Raw genomic sequence first — 21,589 nt, 5'->3', positions numbered from 1 at the left:
ATTTTTTTTTTTCCTTCCCAAAGTATAGCACACTGCTGTTCTGACAACTTGTAATGTCACCTGAATGTTACCTTGAATCATGATTTAATCAGCCAGGGCAAAGCAACATCTCATTTATTTCTGCTGTTTCTTTGTTTTGCAATGCCATGATTGCCGAGAACAAAAATTTAAATGGAGCTCTGATTAAAACTGAATGTGGAAGGAGATGGAACAGTTGTGTTTCTAGCATAATTTGCCCTTTATTACAAAAGGTCAGAGTGACTCAAATTTCTATTTACACGGGTAAAAACAATTCCAGGACATAGCAGAAGTCACATGATGATTTATCTCACTCAACAAAAATAATTTCTTCCTGAATAATCAATCCTTAACATGTTGGTCTACTTATGCTTTTATCATTAATTGGAAATTATGTAAGATAACAAATATGTGTTGTTTTAATATGCAAACATACTTCATGAATATTTTTAAAATACTTTATGATTCTTTTGCCTTATTAAAGATAGCACAGCATCATAGAAGCTAGATTGAGATCTTTCATTAATTAAAAAAATAACAATGAATACTAGAACTATTCTTCTCTAGGAACATTTTAGGCTCATAAAATGTCTTATCATTCAATTTTCTTCTGTTTATTATTATTTTTTCTTCTACTTTAGTTCAGACCGCTGTGGACATTTACAAATGACATTTGCTAATTGAATTTTAACCTGCTTGATAGCTCACATTGGGGCAATGACCCACATATGTTATTCTTTGTTGATTCAAACCATAGTTGCCAAAAGAAAAGATCATAGGTACGTCTTGAAAACTTCTGTGGACGGAAATTTGCACTGATGTATCCATATTGAATAAGCCAATGCTGTATGGAAGAGTAAAAAATTTCATTTAGTAATCCTTTTTTTTTTCAGGGAATTTTTTTATTTTATCTTTAAAATATTTTATCTATTGAGAGCAAGAAAAGGAAAGAGAGAGAGAGAACACTAGTGGGGGAGGAACAGAGGCAGAGGGAAAAGCAGGCTCCTCTGAGCAGGGAGCCCATTGTGGGGTTCCATCCCAGAGCCCTGAGATCATGACCTGAGCCGAAGGCAGAGGCTTAACTGACTGAGCCACCCAGCCTCCATTTTATTTTATTTTATTTTATTTTATTTTATTTTATTTTATTTTATTTTATTTATTTTATTTTATTTTATTTTTTATTTTATTTTTTATTTTATTTTATTTTATTTATTTTATTTTATTATTTTATTTTATTATTATTTTTTTATTTTGTATAAATTACATACAGTGTTGTATTAGTTTCAGTTGTAAAATACAGTGATTCAACAATTTTTTACATTACACAGTGCTCATCACTGTAAGTGTACTTTCCATCACCCTCACGTGTTTCCCCCAGCCCCCTAATCACCTCCCTTCTGGTAATCATCAGTTTGTTCTCTATAGTTAAGAGCCTATTGTTTTTTGGGGTGTTTTGGTCTCCCTTTATTTTTTTTCTTTCTGCACTCATTTTGTTTCTTAAATTCCACATATGAAAGAAATTGTATATTTGTCTCTCTCTGACTGACTTATTTTAGTTTACATAATACACTCTCTAGATCCACTCACAGTGTTAACAATGGCAAAATTTCATGCTCACTTAGCAACTCTTGATTCAAAACCAGAGCTTTGGTTTCTTTGTTTGTTTGTTTTGTTTATTTATTTTTTTTTTATTTTTATCTTTTTTTAAAGATTTTATTTATTTATTCATAGAGACACACAGAGAAAGAGAGGCAGAGGGGGAAGCAGGCTCCATGTAGGGAGCCTGACGTGGGACTAGATCCCAGGTCTCCAGGACTCCAGGCCCTGGACTGAGGGTTGCACTAAACCGCTGAGCCACCAGGGCTGCCCCATTTATCTATTTTAAATGAGCATCCCTACCTGAATAGGAATAGGTTTTCAGTTCATTTACAAATTAATTATAATAGGATTCATCAAATATTCATTGGTTATACAGTATATTTTTTCAAACATTTTATTAAAAGTTGCTTATATCTAATAACAACAAAATACCAATACGCCAATTGCATTTTAGGTGGTTCATACAGTATATAAATTGCTGCTCCTTATCTTTTTTGACCCAGTCAGAGAGTCCTGTTAGCCCCATTCACATACCAAGATACTGGTATCGAGAGGTTGGGTAGCTATCCCATGGTCCCAGATTGCTAAGGGGCCATCAGGATTAGAACCTGGGAAGACAGTGTGCTCTTACTCACTGTACCAGATTGTTTTTTTTTTTTACACTTTACCAGATTGATCCAGAGCATGGTCCATTTGCTCCAGCATATTGGCCATTTGATCATGACAAAGACTGGATTCTAGTCAGGCTCCTCCAAGCTCTTTTTCAGCTGGGTTCTATTCTTGGGAATATCCGCAAGAGCCCAATTTTAACAAGAATCCTGCTAGGTTAGTGTAGCCAGAACCCCACTCTCACTCTCCATATCTATTTACCCTCAATATCTAAGTAAACTTCCTCGCTCCTCATCATCCTCAGTTGATATCTGATCATGCTGGCCTGCCTGTTAGATAGATTTAACCAGAATTCCTCTTTACCCCTGATGCTTCCTCTCAGTAATTTTCTACCCACCAAACACCCTACCCTGGTTCTTGGCTATAAGTTTTCAATTTTCCTAATTATATTTGGATTTAAGCTCAATTTATTTCACCTACTAAAAAACTGCATGGCAGTAGTTGCTATATCTTTCATGACAGTCTTGAGTATAGTTTTAAGAAATATTAAGAAAAATTCCCTGGTTGAGTGTCAGAAAGGAAAAGAATACCAAAGGGTAGTAGATTTTTATTTTCTCCAGACAGCACAGGCCCAAAGGCTGTCCGTGGTGTCACTTATTCATACCTGCACACAATATCTCGTCTTCTCCGATTGTGTGGACACATTTGCATCAACACGCTCTGGCTCCGTCATTGCTGATGAAAGAAGAGGAAAATGATCATGGATTATCCACAGGTCACGTACATAAAACATATTAGGAAGTGGAAGAAGGGAGAACATATAAATTGAAAAGGAAGGAAGAAAGTATATTTTATGACGTATCCATAGCTCTTTGGGGAGGATTTATAGGCTGCCTGGAAATGTGTTATTTGTGTGTTTCATCACCACTCCTTACGCTAACAGCTCCTTGAAGGTCTGTTAAATTAACTTTAGAGGTATCTCAGCACACATATCTAGCAAAATGTGTTTCCATACGAAATACTTAATGGATACATGTTCAATCAATATGAATATAAATGCCATATATAAAATAATGGCTAACGGCACGAGCTCTGGAGACAGAATCATTGGCATTAAATATCAGCCTCACACTACTCAGAAGCTCTGCAATCTAGAGTGAGGTGATTCACAGAAGTCCCCGTCTTCTGGTCTCTAAACCTGGGATCATAATAGTAAAGATGAACTGAACTAATGAGTATTCCACTTTGCACAGATAATTGCACACAGTAAGCTGCTAATCAGGTTATTTAATGTTAAGTAGAGTTTTTTTTTTTTTTAAGGTTTTATTTATTTATTCAGTCATGAGAGACACACACAGAGAGGGAGGCAGAGACACAGGCAGGGAGAAGCAGGCTCCATGCAGGGAGCCTGACATAGGATTTGATCCCGGGTCTCCAGGATCACACCCTGGGCTGAAGGCGGGCGCTAAACCACTGAGCCACCCGGGCTGCCCGTAAGTAGAGTTTTAAAATAACCTGTACACACACCAAGTGCATAGCATATAAAAATCATCAAATATCATTAATGAAACAGTACTACTTTTTGAATATGTAATGTGTTCTCTAAATCGGAAATGTTTTGTATCTGATCATCTCCCCTGCTGACTGGAGGGTAGTAGATAAGGACTGTTCTAGTAGAAACAAAAAGAAAAACAAAATGTCATTTCTCGTATTTGCCAAGATTTAGAATGTAATGTTTTTTTCAGAGAGGAAATATGTTTTTAGACTCTTATAACTCCTGTTTTGTGTATCCTGACCTGAGCTTCATGGCCTAGACCTTAGTATTATATTTAATGTTCTAAAGGTAGTGGGCCACTCACTGTATCCAGGCTGAAAGATTTTTGGAAGAAAATGGTGGACAAATAGGGGAGATCAGAAGACCAAGTGTTGTTCAGTATAAAAAAATAATAGATGCACAGATGCACACAGACAGAAAAGGGTCATTTGCCTCTGTTTCTGTTTGGGGTTATGGGGGCACATAACTTTGTAGGATTTTCAGCAACAACTTGGAGTAAGAGAGGGGAGTTGGGGTTAGCACTTCTTGGACGTTCTCAGCACATGTGTATAAAAGGAATCCAGCTCTCCTTCTCTGCCCTGTGGGGGAGAGGTGGTAGGTAGATGATGCTAGAAGGCAAGCCACCAGAGGCTTTGCAAAGCTGAAAGAAGAGGAAGCAGGACCTAGAATTGTTTAGGTGAGATGTGCTAGATGATTAACCCACCTGGAGAGAGGTAGATCATCACCACTGGGCATCAGGTGGAGGTAGATGAAGAGGGGCCATTGGACCTTTGACAAGTCAAATAAGACCAAAATTTGTGCTACAGAAGCTCAGACATTAGCAGTAGACTTCAAAACATTTCCATGGGTTGGGTCTCATCACGTCACCAAGTGGACATCAATGCCACACCACACCAATTAACCAGACATGTCCATTTTGTCTTGTAATGCATTTATTCTCACACTAGGCAAAGCCTTAAAGTTGAGATCTATAATAAAATAATCCATGATCAATATCTAGGCACCTGCTCTTCTGGCAGGAGGTTAAATACATTTATATAATATTTAATTCTACAAAACTCTCTATTTTGTATTTCTGTATTTAGCTGAGCCCCCTTCTGAGTAACACTTTTTTTAGATGTGTAAGTAGTTGTAATAAGGTTAATGTCAAGTCCTGCTGGCCTGGGAGGCCTCTGATCTTGAGGTGGTTGCTCAGCTATTCTCAGCTCCCTTACGGGTTCATCTAAAAGTGTACTGTCAGGGGGCAATCTTTCCCCCATCATTTCAAGTCAGCCTTTCAAAGTTCAGATTTACTTCTGAGTTATTTGTAAAAGATACCACAAAATAATCATTATATTTTCTTATCTTCATATACTCAGACTTTTAAAGAGTTATTTTAAAGATTTTTTAAAGAATTAAAAAATTAAGGAACTTTTTCAGATAATCTTTTTTAAGAATTTTAAAATAACTAAATACAAGTTTTGACATTAATAAAATAGTGACTGCAAGACTTGCTGATATTTATTACAAAGGGGTTCATGCTGGATAAATCGTAGGATTGATGAGACTACATTGTATTGTTCTTGTTTGGAAAATTTTATTTGTAAAATCAGCAAATAGTCAAATAAAGGCCTTGGGTTATGAAGTCACACAGTTGAATTTTGTCTGGCTCACAAAATTGCTGTACTGTTAAAAGGAAAAGGGAATTACTTCTCAACATGTAAAAATCTTGAGATTTAACAAGGAAGTCGGGTGCTGCACTCCTTAAACTCAGAGTTTGAATTAACTGCCTAGCAAAACATTTACAGTTGAGAAACATTAAAAGGAAAAATAACTGTTTTTCTGTTTTGTTATTCACTGTTAAAAGTACCAAAGTAAGACTGAGACAGGCAGCCATGAATCTTGAGGGAAAAATAAAAGAGGACATCAGTTAATTTAAATAAAGAATTTTCCTACATAGGGGTGCCTGGCTGGCTCAGTGAGTAGAGCATGCGACTCTTACAGTCAGGGTCGTAAGTTCAAGCCCCACATTGAGCATAGAGCTTACTTAAAAAAATAAAACAAAGCCAAAAACAAGAAACTATTCCTATGTGATGACACTGACCTGTTAAAATAAGACATTATGATGTTATCTCCAGCCACCCTCCTTCATTGGATGCTTCCATGATCAGCCTGGGGAGGGCAACTCAGCGGCGATTCTTGCCATGGGTCAAGAAATCCATATGAGACTGGACTTGCTAAATGGTTTTCAAGATCTACCCAGTCAAGGTCAACATGGGGAGCACCATCCTGACAGGTCAAGGTGGTGGCAAGCCATCATCACCAGTAGTAACTTTGGTGAAATGTCGTCACAGAAGTTTAGTGATGCCATTACCAACACGAATGGTAGAGCAGCCGACCATGAAGTGCGGAGTGTGTTTTATTAAATGTGCTATCTTCATGGCCATGCATGTCCTTGAACTCTGTAGCTACCAGACGTCCTTTACATTTTAAATGACTGATGAAGGTTTGGCTACTCTGAAATTCCATGTCCAAAATTACAAAGTCCTATTTTCTACCTAGTTTAGATATTATCTTTTGCACAAATAAATGAATGAAATCTCGTAGGCCCGGTCATAGAAACCATATATGACTGAATTTTTGAACCATACATAGATAGTTCATTGATGTTAAGGAAAATCCATAAATTCTTCAAATATCTTTTTTTGAAATTTATGAGCTGCTTTATGTGAAATAGTACTTCCTTTGAAAAATAGATCCAAATGAGATTTGAAAAAATATACCCTATTCCTGAATTTTGCTTAGGGAAAGGTATGCCATTTTGACAATTCTATTTGGAGACCTAGAGAATAAAATGTACTGTCAAAAAATAATTGAATTTAATTTATCAAGCTGCATTTTCCAAAAATATTATACAAATGAATAATTGAATCTCTTGTGTTTATAAATTAATCCCTTGTCAGGGAAACTGTTTAGTCTGGGAAATGTGCATGGAAGGTGATTTTTCCTTTTCAGATAAAATTAAATCTCCCTTTGTCCCTTTCATATAAAATTTCCAGATAGTTAAACACATGATCTTACTTCACTTGCTTAATCATCCATGTTGTTTTTGTCTTTGAGACAATGAGGCTGTTAAACCCATTTATAAATGTATTATTTGACAGACACTTGAAAATATACAACAGTTTATATTCCCAGACATACAAGTACCTTCTCTGTGCTGGTCATCCCACATAAGTAATTAGAGTTTTCTTCCAATACAGGTTTTAATTCTGGAAAAATCATCATTAATTTCAACTGATTAATAGATTATAGACAAAAAAGGTAATCCCGTTTTACAATGGATCTCAATGTTTTATTGTTCAAAATTATGAACAAATAATAAAACACTGTAATAGATATTAGAAGTTATTTCCTTCAATCATTTAATTTTTTGATATAAAAAAGGATCTCCAGGTGGATCAGCGGTTTGGCACCTGCCTTTGGCCAGGGCGTGACCCTGGAGTCCGGGGATCGAGTCCCATGTTGGGCTCCCTGCATGGAGCCTGCTTCTTTCTCTGCCTGTGTCTCTGCCTCTCTCTCTCTGTGTGTGTCTCTCATGAATAAATAAATAAAATCTTTAAAAAAAAAAAGCAACAAGCCACAGAGTGACTGAGAGGTAATAAAGATATTAATAGAATAAAATGGAATTGAAACTAAAATTTTTCAACTTTAGTTGGCACAAAAAATGCAGTAGAGAGGCCATGCCCACTTGCTAATCAATAACTAATTTCATCATAAAGAAATGTCCCTTAGATTGACATGTGATTAAGTCTCATGACTTTGATATGATGTAGTCCCTGTTTTGTTTTTGTTTTTGTTTTTGTTTTTTTGAAATCCGGTGTAAAGTGTGTACTCTTTGACCGGTGTCTCCCCTTTCCCACAGCCCCTGATGACCACTATTCTACTCTTATTTTATGAGACTGGCATTTTGAGACTCCATGTGTTAAGCGACATCATACAATATTTGTCTTTCTCTGACTTATTTCATTTAGCATAAAGCCTTCAAGATCCACAAGGCCATCCGTGTTGTGGCAAATGATAGAAGTTCCTTCTTCTTGTGGCTGAATCCACGGTGAGCACTTGCACACGTACGCGCGCGCGCACACACACCCTCACAATTTCCTTATTCGTTCATCTATTGAAGGACAGTTAGTATAGCTCCCTATCTTGATATTGTGAATAATCTCAATTATTGTGGGGCTGCAGTTATCGCTTCAAAATCCCGTTTTCATTTCTTTTGCATATATACATGGAAATGAGGTCACTGAGCATATTTAGAACAATTATTTTGAATTCTTTGTCAGGTAATTACTGGATCTCCCAGTTTTGGAGGTAAGTTACTGGAAGTTTACTCTTCTAAGTCCTAGTAAACTGGAAGTTGACTGTATTCCTTTTGCGGAGTGCTGTTTCCCTAATTCTTCATTATCCCTGGAGCCAAGCATCGGTGTCTGTACATTTAAAGAAGTAGACACCTCTTCTAGACCTTTTGGACTGACTTAATATGGAAAGACATCCATCTGTGTGTGGGGACATGGTGAAGGGTGCCATTACCCTGGGACACCATGTGCATGGGCATGTGCTGGCCCCAGGCCCCAGGTGGCATCATGTCTCCAGGTCAGGATGCCTGATTCCATGGCATCAGCAACTGTGTGGTCCCTGCTGAACACTGTGGAGAATCCCTAGTGGCTTCAAGAGCTGTTGGGCTTCCTAGCAGAAGCTTGGTGTCCAGCAGCTCGGAACCAGGGTGGTCAGTGGTGATGGCCAGAGCCAGTCATGTGCACACATGCGACCGGGGGAGCAACTGCAGGTGCCTGAGTAGTGACAGATGCTAGTTGAGGACACACACATAGTGGTGAAGACCAGGGCAGGCAACAAGGGCCAGCTCCATCTCCTGCACACTTGGAGCTGTGGGTGCCCTGGTTGTGGTTGTGTACCAGGCCTGTTGAATCTTGCCATGGTTTCAGGACAGTAAAGACAGGTGATGTTGTGTCAGACTAGGATCCTGTAGTTGCACAGCCAGAGGGGCAAGCTACAGGTGAGTGAGGTGGTGTAGGCCGGTGACTGCAAATAGAGCTGATCTGGGCCTTGGAGCAGCAGCAGGGCCCCGATTGCCAGGCGTGTTCTCTGGTGGCTACACTGTCTCTCTCCCCCCGGGGTGTGGGCATGACAGTGGAGACCAATGACAGACGTCAGAGCAGTGGCATGCAAGTGCAGGGCTGGAGGGGCTGGCCCCATGAGCACGGGGCGGGGGGGGGGGGGTCGGCCATGGAGGTTACACTGGCATCTTCCTTTCCCAGCGAGGGCAACTCTTTCTGGCCGGGGAGCTCCCTCTCAGGACATGGGCCAATGTAGACAAACTGAAGCTATCTCCCTCCCTGCACATCTTTTTGGGCGCTTATCCTTGTGTTATTTTGTTCTTTCGTGTTGCTAAAGTTTCTTAAGTGGACACCAGATTTCTCAGAGCTGTTTTTGTTCACGGATGATTTTGGGATTGTTGATCTTTGTAGGAGACAGAGGCGGAGGTCTCCTGCACCACCATGGCGGTGAAGTCTTCACTGGGACCTTCCCATGATGAAATCTGCTTCTGGGTCCTCTTCTGAAGATTTCTGATATAAATCTTATAGGATTTCTGTGAAATACTTAGATATTTCATATAGATTCATTTGTACATCTGGTGAGTTACCACAGATCTTCAATCGGTATTTCTATCTAATGGAAAAAAATTAAAAAATAAAAAACCTCTATTTTTACCTATAATCCTCCCCCTCCCTGTTTCTTTTTCTCTTCTTTTTTTGACAATGGAAGGAATTTAGGGACAAACTGAGTTGCCAGACAATGTACCCTATTCAAAAAGTCTCTCAGTTCACACGAAAACTAATTGTTACTGTGCAACTCACCTTGCTTTATATAGTTATTTTTAGGATGACTTTTAAATAAAATCTTCAGTTTTTCAACAACGTTGAAATTTCAAATACCACTCCGTCAGGTCACAGATCTGTTCTGAATTCTCGTAAATAGTAGGCATTGATCCGATTTTGATTCATGCTAGGTTCTTCCATCCTAATATACATTTAGCATAATTTATATTACAAATCGAATTATATACAAGACCACTTAAAGTCTCATAATGGAAGGCTGTGAGGAAGACTGCTGCAAACCATTAAATGATCATTACCTTCCCACTCAGATAACTGCTAGTGTTCCTGAGGGCCAAGATGGCTCCAACCTCCTGGATACAGTCTTTCTCTTTCACATTATACTTCTCAAAGGAAAGAAATTGATAACACCTAATTTCTGTGAGTGTAAAACTTTTCAATTAGAATTTTAGGCAAAATTTCAAGAGAATAAATGCATTTTGAGTTGTTTCTTCATTTATATAACTCACACCCTACTTCTGAATTGATACCTCTAAAACTAGACTATGAACCATATTGCCCTCAGACTTTCTCTGCTGTGACTTTTAGCCTTATTCTCCCCTTTACCAATTTCTAGAGTTCCAACCTATATTTCTCTCCTTCCCAATACTCTCTTAATTGTAAGCTTAATGGTCATACCCGTTGTATCTCTAATTTATGCCTTGTTAGAAATTTAGGTGGATCAAATGAATTCACAGCAAGTGAATCATTTTTAACTATCATGCTCTATTTGCATTTTAAAAATGGATATTGAGAAAGTGATACGAATCTTTAATTATAATCAGTCCTCTCATCAAATGAGAAAGTCCAGGGAATATGCTATAAACTAGTTTCTGCCCAGGAGCTCTTCCAAATCAAGATTCAAGACCCCTCAGTAATCCTAGGAAATGGAAAGTAAAGAATCTAGAAAGTAATATGACAATAGCTTTCCATTCAACCTTGAGTACTTGGCTTCTCTCTTTCCCAGTAATCTCTAGTTCCGTAATTTGGTATTTGTCTATTACAAGGGCCTAGAATTTTAGCATTCCCCCTTCTTTTTTGTTTTCCCTGCAAGATTACTTTCTTCTTCTAAGATATGAGTCATGCTTTGCCGTTATTTAGCACTTAGCAGATGATTATTACTGTTACCAGAGGTAACAATAGCCCTGACTAAAGATGGCTTCCATTATCCCAAACCTACCTGAAAATTCAGGAGTTGAGACACATCCGTTCTATTATCCTAGGTTCGTCACTTCATCCATTACTTAAATATGATCTTTAAAATATATCACTGTTCTTCCTAAATAATTACACATTATAGCATGTATTTTTCTACTCCTCACAACTGGAATATAATCATAGTTCATTTTGCCATCATAGTAGTCATGTGGAAATTCAAGGTCATTTATGGAAATAAGGAGACAAACAATTAGGAATTAGTTGGAGAACCAGGTATTAACTTTTCCATATTTAACTTAGAAGAGTTATAGTATCTACATACGCATAAACAAATAATTGAGGTTTGAAATAAAAATAATGCAATAGAGTGTTTATTATCTACTACAGTACAAAACGCTAAAGGAGAAAACTCAAAGAGAAAAATGAGAAGTCTCTAGTTTACCTTACTTATAAGATCATGTAAAAACATTTTTGAGAAAATAACCATCTTGAATTTGCTTACAAGTTGTGATTTGCAGGTTTGGAAAATGAGCTTTCATGTTTGTTTTATTGGCAATTAGTGTCAAGCTTGGATACAGATGGTGCGTTGTTAATCTGTGAAAGTTGGGGCTATCTTTCAAGTGTTAAAACAAATCAACAATGTTGATTGCTCTATAATTGAATATCCACAATTTCATTTTGCTCTAAGTGTATTTACTATCGCTAATGCTTATTGACAAATTTGTTATCAACCCATGACTTTGAGCTTCTGCAGCTCTTTGAAGGACAGAACACCATCTGACAGTCTTGCAAAAGATGGAGGGTGGCTTTCCTTGAATTAATTCAGTATTCCAGTATAAAATAAATTGCTTATAGTGTTTCAATGCCCTTAAGTATTAAAGAGAGATTATTTTCAGAAAACCAAAATTGCTGCCTGAACCCTAATTCTTCAAGTCTGTAAGTTTTTATGTAAGCCTTACAGTTGTTCAATTTTTTAAAGATTTTATTCCAGTTAAACACTACTTTCATTGATATTTTTTAAAATAAAAAAAATTAAGATTTTTTTAAGAGTTTTTTTTTTTCTTACAAGCTCTAAATATATGTGAGGAAAACCAGTATATAAATGATTGAGAGGTTCAATTGGATAAATGGGATTAAATTAATACTTCAATCCAAGTTCATATCTCAGTTTCTTCCTATCATAAAAGTAACTAATAATTAATATAAAACTTTATAGGTCATTCATATAGTTAGTGAGATGTATAGTGGTGTATTATTTATAAGAGGTGCTTATTACATCAAACTAGTTTTATCATTTGTTTTAAATCTATTCTATTATGGTTTAAATAAATTAAGGGAAACTTTGCTCTACTAGGAACTTGAATGACACAAAATCTGAAATTGTTTATTTTTTTAAAGATTTTATTTATTTATTTGAGAGAGTGCTTCAGAGAGAGAGAGAGCAAGCATGAGTGGGGGCAGGGGCAGAGAGAAAAGCAGACTCTCCACTGAGCAGGGAGCCAAACTCGGGGCTCAATTCCAGGACTCTGGGATCATGACCTGAGGCAAATGTCCAACTGACTGAGCAATCCAGGTGTCCCTGTAATCATTGTTTAGTAATAAATCATTTAACTAACAAATAAACATAATTCTAATGAAGCATTAAATATCCACCTATCAGTGGAGATTTTCAGCATAAACATTGTATGAAATAATGATATATTTTATAATACAAGAGTTGTTGACTGTGTCCGGACATTGTTTTTGCCATTTCCAAAGATTTTCATGTCATCTCTTCCCATGAAATAAGTAATGACTCACTCATTATTTAGATAATTTGGAAAATGAAACATATCCTGGCATATAATAGAAGCTAAGAAAACACAGCTGACGAGTATTTATTAAATGTATATCATATTTTACGGCTTATGTTAATATTTACTGTTTGATGGAAGATAATCCCAAATGATAAAGTGAGCTAGCACATTTTAAATTTCTTTTTTTAATTAATTAATTAATTAATTAATTATTTTTTTAAGTTTATTTCTTGCTCTTATTATAGGAATCATTGGGTCAAAATATCTGCAGGCCCGCCTTCCTCCATGGGGTCATTCAGGGATCCGGGCTGAGAGAGGACCTGCCATCTTTAATACATGGCCTCCTATGTCACCCTAGGGCCCAGCTCCTTTTCTCTCTATCAAGATGGCAGAAGAAAAGAGTATATGCGAAGTGTTACAAACTGTATCTGGAAGTGGAGTTCATCTTGAGGGCTGACTCCACCTGGCAGTTTTGTCGACTAGAACTTTGTCACAGGGCATCCAAGTGAAAGACAATGGGTAAGGTAGGCTGGATTCATGTCCAGTTATAGGGGAGATCACCGATTTTGGATAGTTGTCACAAGTCTCTTTTACCAGTGCTTTTGATGAGTGACCCCATTTAATTGTTTCAACATCCCTTTAATATTTGCTGTTGATCTGTGAATAAATGAGATGAAACTTAAAAAAAAAATTATATGGTTTGATCAACCTCTACACTGATAGAGCCAAGATGCAGGGTGTCTGATTCATGGAACTTCGGGTTCTTCGCTATTTTAACCTTCTTCAATATGATTATTGTTGATTGATTTTTGTATTATTATTTTTATAATCATGTTTGAATGGATTCTTCATAAGAGGAATTTCTATTTCTTTTTTTAAGATTTTATTTATTTATGAGAGAGAGAGAGAGAGAGAGAGAGGCAGAGACACAGGCAGAGGGAGAAGCAGGCTCCATGCAGGAAGCCCGACGTGGGACTCGATCCCGGGACCCCAGGGTCACCCTTAGAGCCGAAGGTGGCACTAAACCACTGAGCCACCCAGGGATCCCCAGAATTTCTAATTTTCTATTTCTAATTATGAGTACGCTACCTATTCTATTTCACTAACCTGTATGTATATAAATATTCGCTTGTGGAATTATATCCTCTCATTCCACGAATTATTTTTTTTTCCTGTTACTTTATTCACATAAAGGTCAAGTTTTGCTCTTTTTCTCAACATATTTTATCCTTTCTCTTTTGTGGAAGTATTTCTTATTTTCTCAAGGATAAGCTATACATTTTAAAGTATGACAAAACAAAATACGGGAAGATTTTTATATCATAGATGGTCATGCGAGGTTAGTGGACAGATTTTCCTCTCTCTACAGTGGCTCTTTCATTTGTTCATTCAACAAATACTTGTGGAGTCAATTTTGTGTACAGAACATAGAGTAGTTCACAATGCAGATAAAACCCCTTTTTCAATAAATAATCTTCCCTTCTAGTGAAGCACACAGATAATAAACAAATATATATCAGAAGATATAATGTCAGGTCATTCAAGTGATTTGTTGAAAAGTATACCAAGTAAGGTAGATGATTGTTTAATATTTTTACCAAAACAATGCAATTTTAGATAAAGTCATCACTAAAGTCCTTTATCAAGATTTGGCATTTGAGCAGAAATCTGAATGAATTTTAGATAAATGGGAACTACCAGATTTACTAGCATTTTAAACAGAACTTTCTCAAGTGGAAAGTAAGCAGTGAGGGAGTTTGGCTGAGTTTTGTGATAAATTGCAAACTGCATGCACTATAGAAAGTAGCTTTGTAATGAGTGGCAACTTCAAGCAATGGAAAGGTTAACGAGATTTGTTGATGTAGAAGCAACTGATGTTTGATGCATTGCTAACTTGGAGGCACAGTGAACTGAGTAAATTTGCAGGTGATCAAAATTTACCTTTGACTTAATTATATGATCAGGTAAAGTTTTCTCTGCGTGGATATACATGGCTGGTCAAATAACTGAGAAATTAATCATTATTTTACAACATAGATAAACTTAATTGTACCTACCTTGCCAAGAGAAGTTCAGCCTTTTCACGTGTAGTGTCGTCCTCTATAAATTGCAAATCTTATAACAGTATTTTTTGTAATTATTATTAGTTCGTTTCTTATAATGCAAATCATCCTATTAAAAAAGATTGCTTGAATCATTAAACAAACATATCACAGTCATACTATTACTTATAAAATGCACATTGCATAGCCTTTCAAGCTTTATGAAAATGTGCATCTGTTGACTATACCCTCAGAAAAACCATGTAGAATCACACCATTTTTTTATAAAAAGGAAAGCTTTCTGATTTATCTTCATGAGTGTTAAGTAAACCAAGTGAGAAGGACCAAGGACCAAGAAGATCGATTGATTTTATGTTAAATCAAGTTGTATTAATTGGAAGAATTCACAGTTAGTGTTTGACAAAGAGTATAAAGTTCTAGCGTTTTTAGAATTGTGTTTAAAATCATCAGATACATCGGATACAAATGGCAGGACATCAGGAAAAGGAGATGTCTTGAAATGGCATTTGAAGTGAATGTAAACAGTCATAAAGAAAGCAAGAAAGTGTTAAGAATCCAATTTTATTGGCTGTTGCTGGCATTCACAAGTATCAAAAGAAATAAAATTCAAGAAGAGTTTATATTTTAATACAAGCTATGATTTCCAGCACCTGAAAGCTTACAACATGGGGTAGGCATCCACATATATTTCTCAGAATGGACCAAATTGCCTTATTGATATCTACTATTGACGTTGTTATTAAGTACCTTAAAAAAAAAGTGAATCATTCGTAGAAATCCCCAGTCCTAAGCAGAAAAGAATAGTAAAGACTTGAAGTTGTGCCTGAAGCAGAATTTTAGATATTACAAGGTAGGGAAGGACCCTCCTGTAGATCCTACGTGAGCTCAATGGGAACCATATGCTTTTTTGACATCTAATGCTTTTTTTCCGTTCCTCTGACTTCATTAGCCATCCCTCTGTCTCTTTTCTAGGTGTCCCAATTTCTTTTCTTGCCATATATATATTCAGCATATGTCACCTTTCAGTGATGATTAAATTCTGAGTTGATCATTTCAAGTGCCATTACAACTATTTAAAATTCTGCATGCTGTTATCTGCTTCATCCATGATTTTTATAATTTCTTACTTCCATCTTTGGTTAGAAGTTGTTTCATTTCCAAAAAGGAAGTTTCATGTATTTGTGTTCCTGTATCTATGTTTCTACTGTCAATTTCTAATCTCATGAATTCCAACAATATAGGCTGTATTGTATGTACTTTTTGTGGTATTTTGAGAATCCTCTTGTAGCACAGTACATAGTCAATTTTTAAATTTTGTATTTATATTGTTACCTATGATAGTTGGACTCATTTTGATTTTTTGACTGCCTAAATTATAAGTTCCTCAGATAGGTGTGTTAAAATACACAGTCTTAATTGTGTATTTGCTTGTAATTTTATCACTTTCCTTTATAATTTGAGGATGATATTTTAGGTATGTATAAAGTTTCATGTTAATATAATATATGTAAAATTATATATATATATATATATATATATATATATAATTTTAGAGAAAGAACAGCACAGGGAGGAGGAGCAGAGGGAGAGGGAGGGAGACTCAACAATGAGTAGAGCCGCATGTGGGGCTTGATCTCCTGACTCCGAGATCAAGACCTGAGCCCAAAATAAGTGTCGGTGTTTAACCAACTGTGCCACACAGGCACTCCTGGTGTCTATAAGTTTCAGTAGTCTTGTTCATTTTGTCTTTCAATCAAGATCTTTATTAAATATTTCACTTTCAGGACTGGATGTTAATGTGTCTGATTTTCTCTATATTTCTTATGTATCTTTATTCATCTTTTTTGTCCTCCAATGGGCTGTATTGTTTTGTTTTGATATCAGTATTCATTTAGACTTAGCATTTTTTTTTCTCTTTTTTTTTTTTTTGTCTCTGTGGTAGCTTTTTGACTACTTCCTTCTAAGTTAATGTCTTTTTCTTATCAAATAGTTTGCATTTCTCATTTTATTTGTTTCTTCTGAAATTCTTTATAAGCAGAACACTGCTGTTTTTTCAAGTTATTTTGCTTATTCTTAATGTCTCTTGTTTTTAGTTTCCCTCTTTATTGCTTTGGTTTCCATCCTGAATTATCAGCTTAATTCTAGGTTAACTTCTTTCGAATTCTCTCTTCAACAGATTTTTCCTCTTGTTGACCTAAAGAGTTAGAAACTATGTATTTTTCACAACAAGCCCTTTAATTGGCCCTTTATATAGCCATTTCCTATTGTAAATAAATGTTTACTTTTATTCTAAAGATGAAATTCTTCCTTTTATATCTTTGAGATTTTATATATATATATATATATATGAGTTATGAAATACAGATATTTACCCAACTTACTAGTTGCTCATGGAATTGAGTTTCCTAATGCTGTTTGCAAAATTTTCTTACTGTTCATTTTGCTTGTGAATTATTATTTTTTTTTCTGTGACTTGTTCCCATGTTTGACTTCCTGCCTCTTCAAGCTAGCTCTCTGGGATGTATAACAACAAAGTTTCAATTTAGAAAGCCAGATACTCAACATCTGTCTTCTGGATGGCTTGGTTTATGGTGGCTAAATGACTCACAGAAATCCTTAGAGGATTCTATATCAGGAGCTCGACTTCTACTTCTGTTGTAGATTGGTCATATATTCAGCAGGAGCAGTAGCTAGAAAATCCTCATGGAAAGGTAATTCATGCCATTGGTCCCTGTAGAGCCTCTATCTCTCACGACTGCGTAGTGCATTGTGGAAGCAATAGTGTGTCTGACGACAGACGCTGACGTATCTATCTACTGGTTGAGTCACCCTGTCCTCTTATACAAATGATGATTTCTTTTTTCCTACATCATATTTTAAGATTTTATTTATTTGAGAGAGAGAGAGAGAGAGAGAGAAGGAGAGAGAGGGAGCCCAACGTGAGGCTTGATGCCAGAGTGCTAGAATAGTGACCAGAGCTGAAGGCAGGCACTATACCGACCCGGCCACCCAGGTGTCCCTAATGCGCAGTAATGTATTATGATGCAGCCACTCTCACATTCTGTGCCTATTCCTATTACACCACCCACATGCCTCTTCTCCAGAATTGCTTTTCATCAGATTTCCAGAGTTGCTACCTCCAGGCACCTGACCAACTAGCATGCCATATGCCACTGCTTGTGAACTCATGCATATTTTTAACTCATTTAACTTCTCTTCCACCCAATGTAAATGAAAAAGTACACCTCGATATATTTTGGCCACTGGAAGGATCTCCCCTCATCACTGAGGGGACACTTCTTAGTTTTCACTAATACAGGCACTTTCCAATTTTGGTGGCTTGATAATAATTAGCTCCTGATGGAAAATTTGGGCCACATGGTCTCTTGATGATCCATGGGTTAGCGCTTAGCTTTTCGCCAGGATCCAGTACCATTCCAGGAGCTATGTTTTGACTGGTGTTGACTGCTCAGTTATAGATAGAATTCCCTGATTCCCAAACATGGGGGGTATTTACTGCATCTCACTGACTGGATTTGCTGGAAGATCCACCCATTGTCTTTATGACAGAAACCTCTAGAACCACAGTAGCTGTTTGGCCATAAGGTCCAAGTGGCAGGACTACTTTTATTATAAGTTGGAATTGAGCCCTTTCTTACTTATCCTGCCATCCACGCAAAACTGGAAGTCTCAGGTGTCACGTGATAAATTGGTTGGGAGAATATTGTAAAGACCGGGATGTTTCCATGTAAAGCATGATGTTTCCAAGTCCGAAAAGTCCCACCAAGAATCATGCTTCTTTCTTGGTTATGGAAGCTCTAGGATGCAATACATATCTTCATTTTGAAGGGGATGCTCTCTCATAAAGTGGTTGCGTACTTGTTTCATAAATCCTTTACCTTGGAGACTGTGACAGGAACAGGAATCCCCATATATGAAACCCCAGGTGGGGGTTATTCTGTATGTTAGTAAATTGAACACCAATAAAAAATAAATTAAAAAAAAAAAAAAAGAAACCCCAGGTGGGCAGGAATAACAAGCAGGAGCACATGTTAGGATGAGAATTTTCATACACACAACTGTTAGCTTTTCCTAAACTGGCCCTTGCAAGGTGAACAATACAGCAAAATCACGTTGTTGTAATCACTGTTACTTTGTTTTACCGTCTAATCCATTATCCATGGTCCATTTCTATTTCTTTTTAAATTTTTACCTTGTTCATTCATTTTCTCCCTCTGTGCCTGGCACTGACTTGAAAACAGGATGCATGTTTAATATCATAGGAAACCAGGAGGCGATCGATCTGTTTAGGGGAGGCTTGATGTATCCGAGAGAGGGTGCTGAAATATTTCCTTGCCTTCTCCTAATCTAGCCTGATTGTGCTAAAATAGTCATGGGGTTGCTTCCACTCTTTGCTGGTAAAAACCCCTTTTACATTAACAGAAAATCACCCAACACATTCAGAGTTCAGCATAGGAAACAGAAAGAATCCTGGGTATTTCAAGCTGAAATTGCTTTAACCCAGGGGATCACATCTTTGCCAAATCATTAGTGAGTCTAGAGGGATGGAAGTGAGGCCCGTGGTCTGTAACAGCGCATCACTGCTGCTGTGATCCGGGCCAAGGCACTGCCGTTATCACTGGTCCCCCCGCTATCGACAACAGAGCCACCACACTCACGAAGGTTGTGGCTGAGCCAGAAGACTCTTCCCAAAGCCAGTGTAGACTAATCGGCCAAAGATCACCTGTAAGTTGTCATTGCTCCTGAAATGTTGCCCGCCCTGTCCTTCTGCCTTCCGAATTTCACACAAATGTGTCCACAGGACAGAGTCTGAATCGTGTGTACCGAGTCCTCTGGCTGCATGCAGTTCTCTAAACACAGATTTTGATCTTCCAGGCTCCCCAGTGCAAGGGTGGTCTTAGAGAGGAGTGGGGAGAGATGCTGGTCATTAGCTAGAATCTTGGACAAAGACCGCAGAGCCTGAGGGTGTGTAGAGGAATTCAAGCACTGTCCTTGCTTGCCCACAGGTAAATGCACTCATAAGGAGATAGTGAAACCTGCCAAAACTTCCTTGTGACTTGTCGGCAAGCATCTCCTAGCTTAGCGCCCTGGGGCAGCCGTAACAAAATAGCACAGCTAGGTGGCTTAAAGAGCAGATGTTATTCTCCTCACATCTGGAGGCATGAATCCAAGATCAAGGTGTTGACAAAGTCAATTTCTTGAAGGTCTCTCTTCTTGGTTTTCACATGGCCACCTTCTCACTGGGTCCTCACATTTTCTTGGGGTGAGTGTTCCTGGTATCTCTGGGTGGGTCCTCATACTTTCTTCTTATAAAGATGCCAGTCCTATTAAGTTATAGCCTACCAGATGGCCTCATTTTAAGTCAATCACCTTTTTAAAGACCATTCTTCAAATACTATCATGTTCTGGGGTATTGGTGTATATATATATAATATATACATATCTATTAGAGACGGGAGACATATGGATGGAAATGTGCCCCCACCAGAAATTCATACCATTTGTATTTTCATAGTCATTATGAAATTATATAAAAGGTCATGCTCATGTACCCGTACAGCAAATTTTAGACTAAAGAATTAAAATTTATGTATATATAAATTGCTCACCCAAACTTACATAGTTTTTAGGTGAATTATTTACATACCACATTAAAGACATTCAAAAGTGAAGAAGTCCTTTTACACTGCACTATGGTGTATCATTGCTAATTTATTCGTCATGACCTTAGCAATCCACGATGCCTAATTTTATTCTCAGAAACAAACCCAGTTTCTAAGGTTATGAGAAACTGAAATAGCTGTTTCTCCCTTGGTTCAAACTAATTAATCTGTTTTCTAGATAGAAGGAGGAAACAGGTGCTCACAGGATTTATGAAAGGATACAGCTCACAATTAATACAATGAAATATCAGAATTATATCAGTCTACATTTAATGGTGGAAACACCATAACCATAGCACAATCAAGTTAGTAGATCAATGTTCTTAGATTCTAGACTGTGAATAAAGTTTTTTTTAATTATGCTAATCTAAAAATTTCTCAAAAGCTCCCATTGCTCATTATCCTTCAGCAAATTTTAACTGTATTGTGGTACCGACAAACTACATTTTGGAATAGAGGGCCACTGGCATTTTCATAAGTTATTTAAATGTAAAAACTGCTGCATTGTGGTTCATGAGAGTCATTTTCATCACAGTGTTCAGAGTATGAGGATATAGTGACAGATCATTTCTAGGTAGAATCAAGGTGAGAAGTTTGCTCCAATTACTGCACAGAATTCTGGTAATGAAAGGATTTTTTTTGCTTAAATTGGCAACACAGAAGGAAAGGTCAGTTCTGGCTTATGTTTGAGTATAAAAGTGAGCTTATTAATTTGGCTTATTATATACAAATATAACAAATAGGTCATTTCTGATACACTTACTGATTTTTATCCCAGGTAAAATAATATATAAATTAAGAAAAAGTGATGCAAGATTATACAAAGCTGCTATTTCCAAGTAAGTCTGGATATATCTCAATGAATAATAATTGGTTTTAGATATATTTCAGGAATTAAACCATACCCCAATTATTATAGGTAGATGATAGATAGATACATGGATACATAATCCAAATCCTAATATATAAATACACACACACACACACACACACACACACACAAGGATGGGCATTTGTTTCCATTTTCGGGCTTTTATGAATAACGCTGCTCTGAACTTTGTTACCATATGTTTTACAATATAATTCAAATATCACATAATTCATTTATTTATGGTGTATAATGAAGGGGTCTTTTTAGTATATTCACAGATATATAGTAGTAGATTCTAAA

This window comes from Canis lupus, chromosome 4, assembly GCF_048164855.1.
Source record: "Canis lupus baileyi chromosome 4, mCanLup2.hap1, whole genome shotgun sequence".
Classification (NCBI taxonomy): Eukaryota; Metazoa; Chordata; class Mammalia; order Carnivora; family Canidae; genus Canis; species Canis lupus.
The sequence above is the reverse complement of the archived record's forward strand: the minus strand, read 5'-3'. Positions refer to the sequence as shown.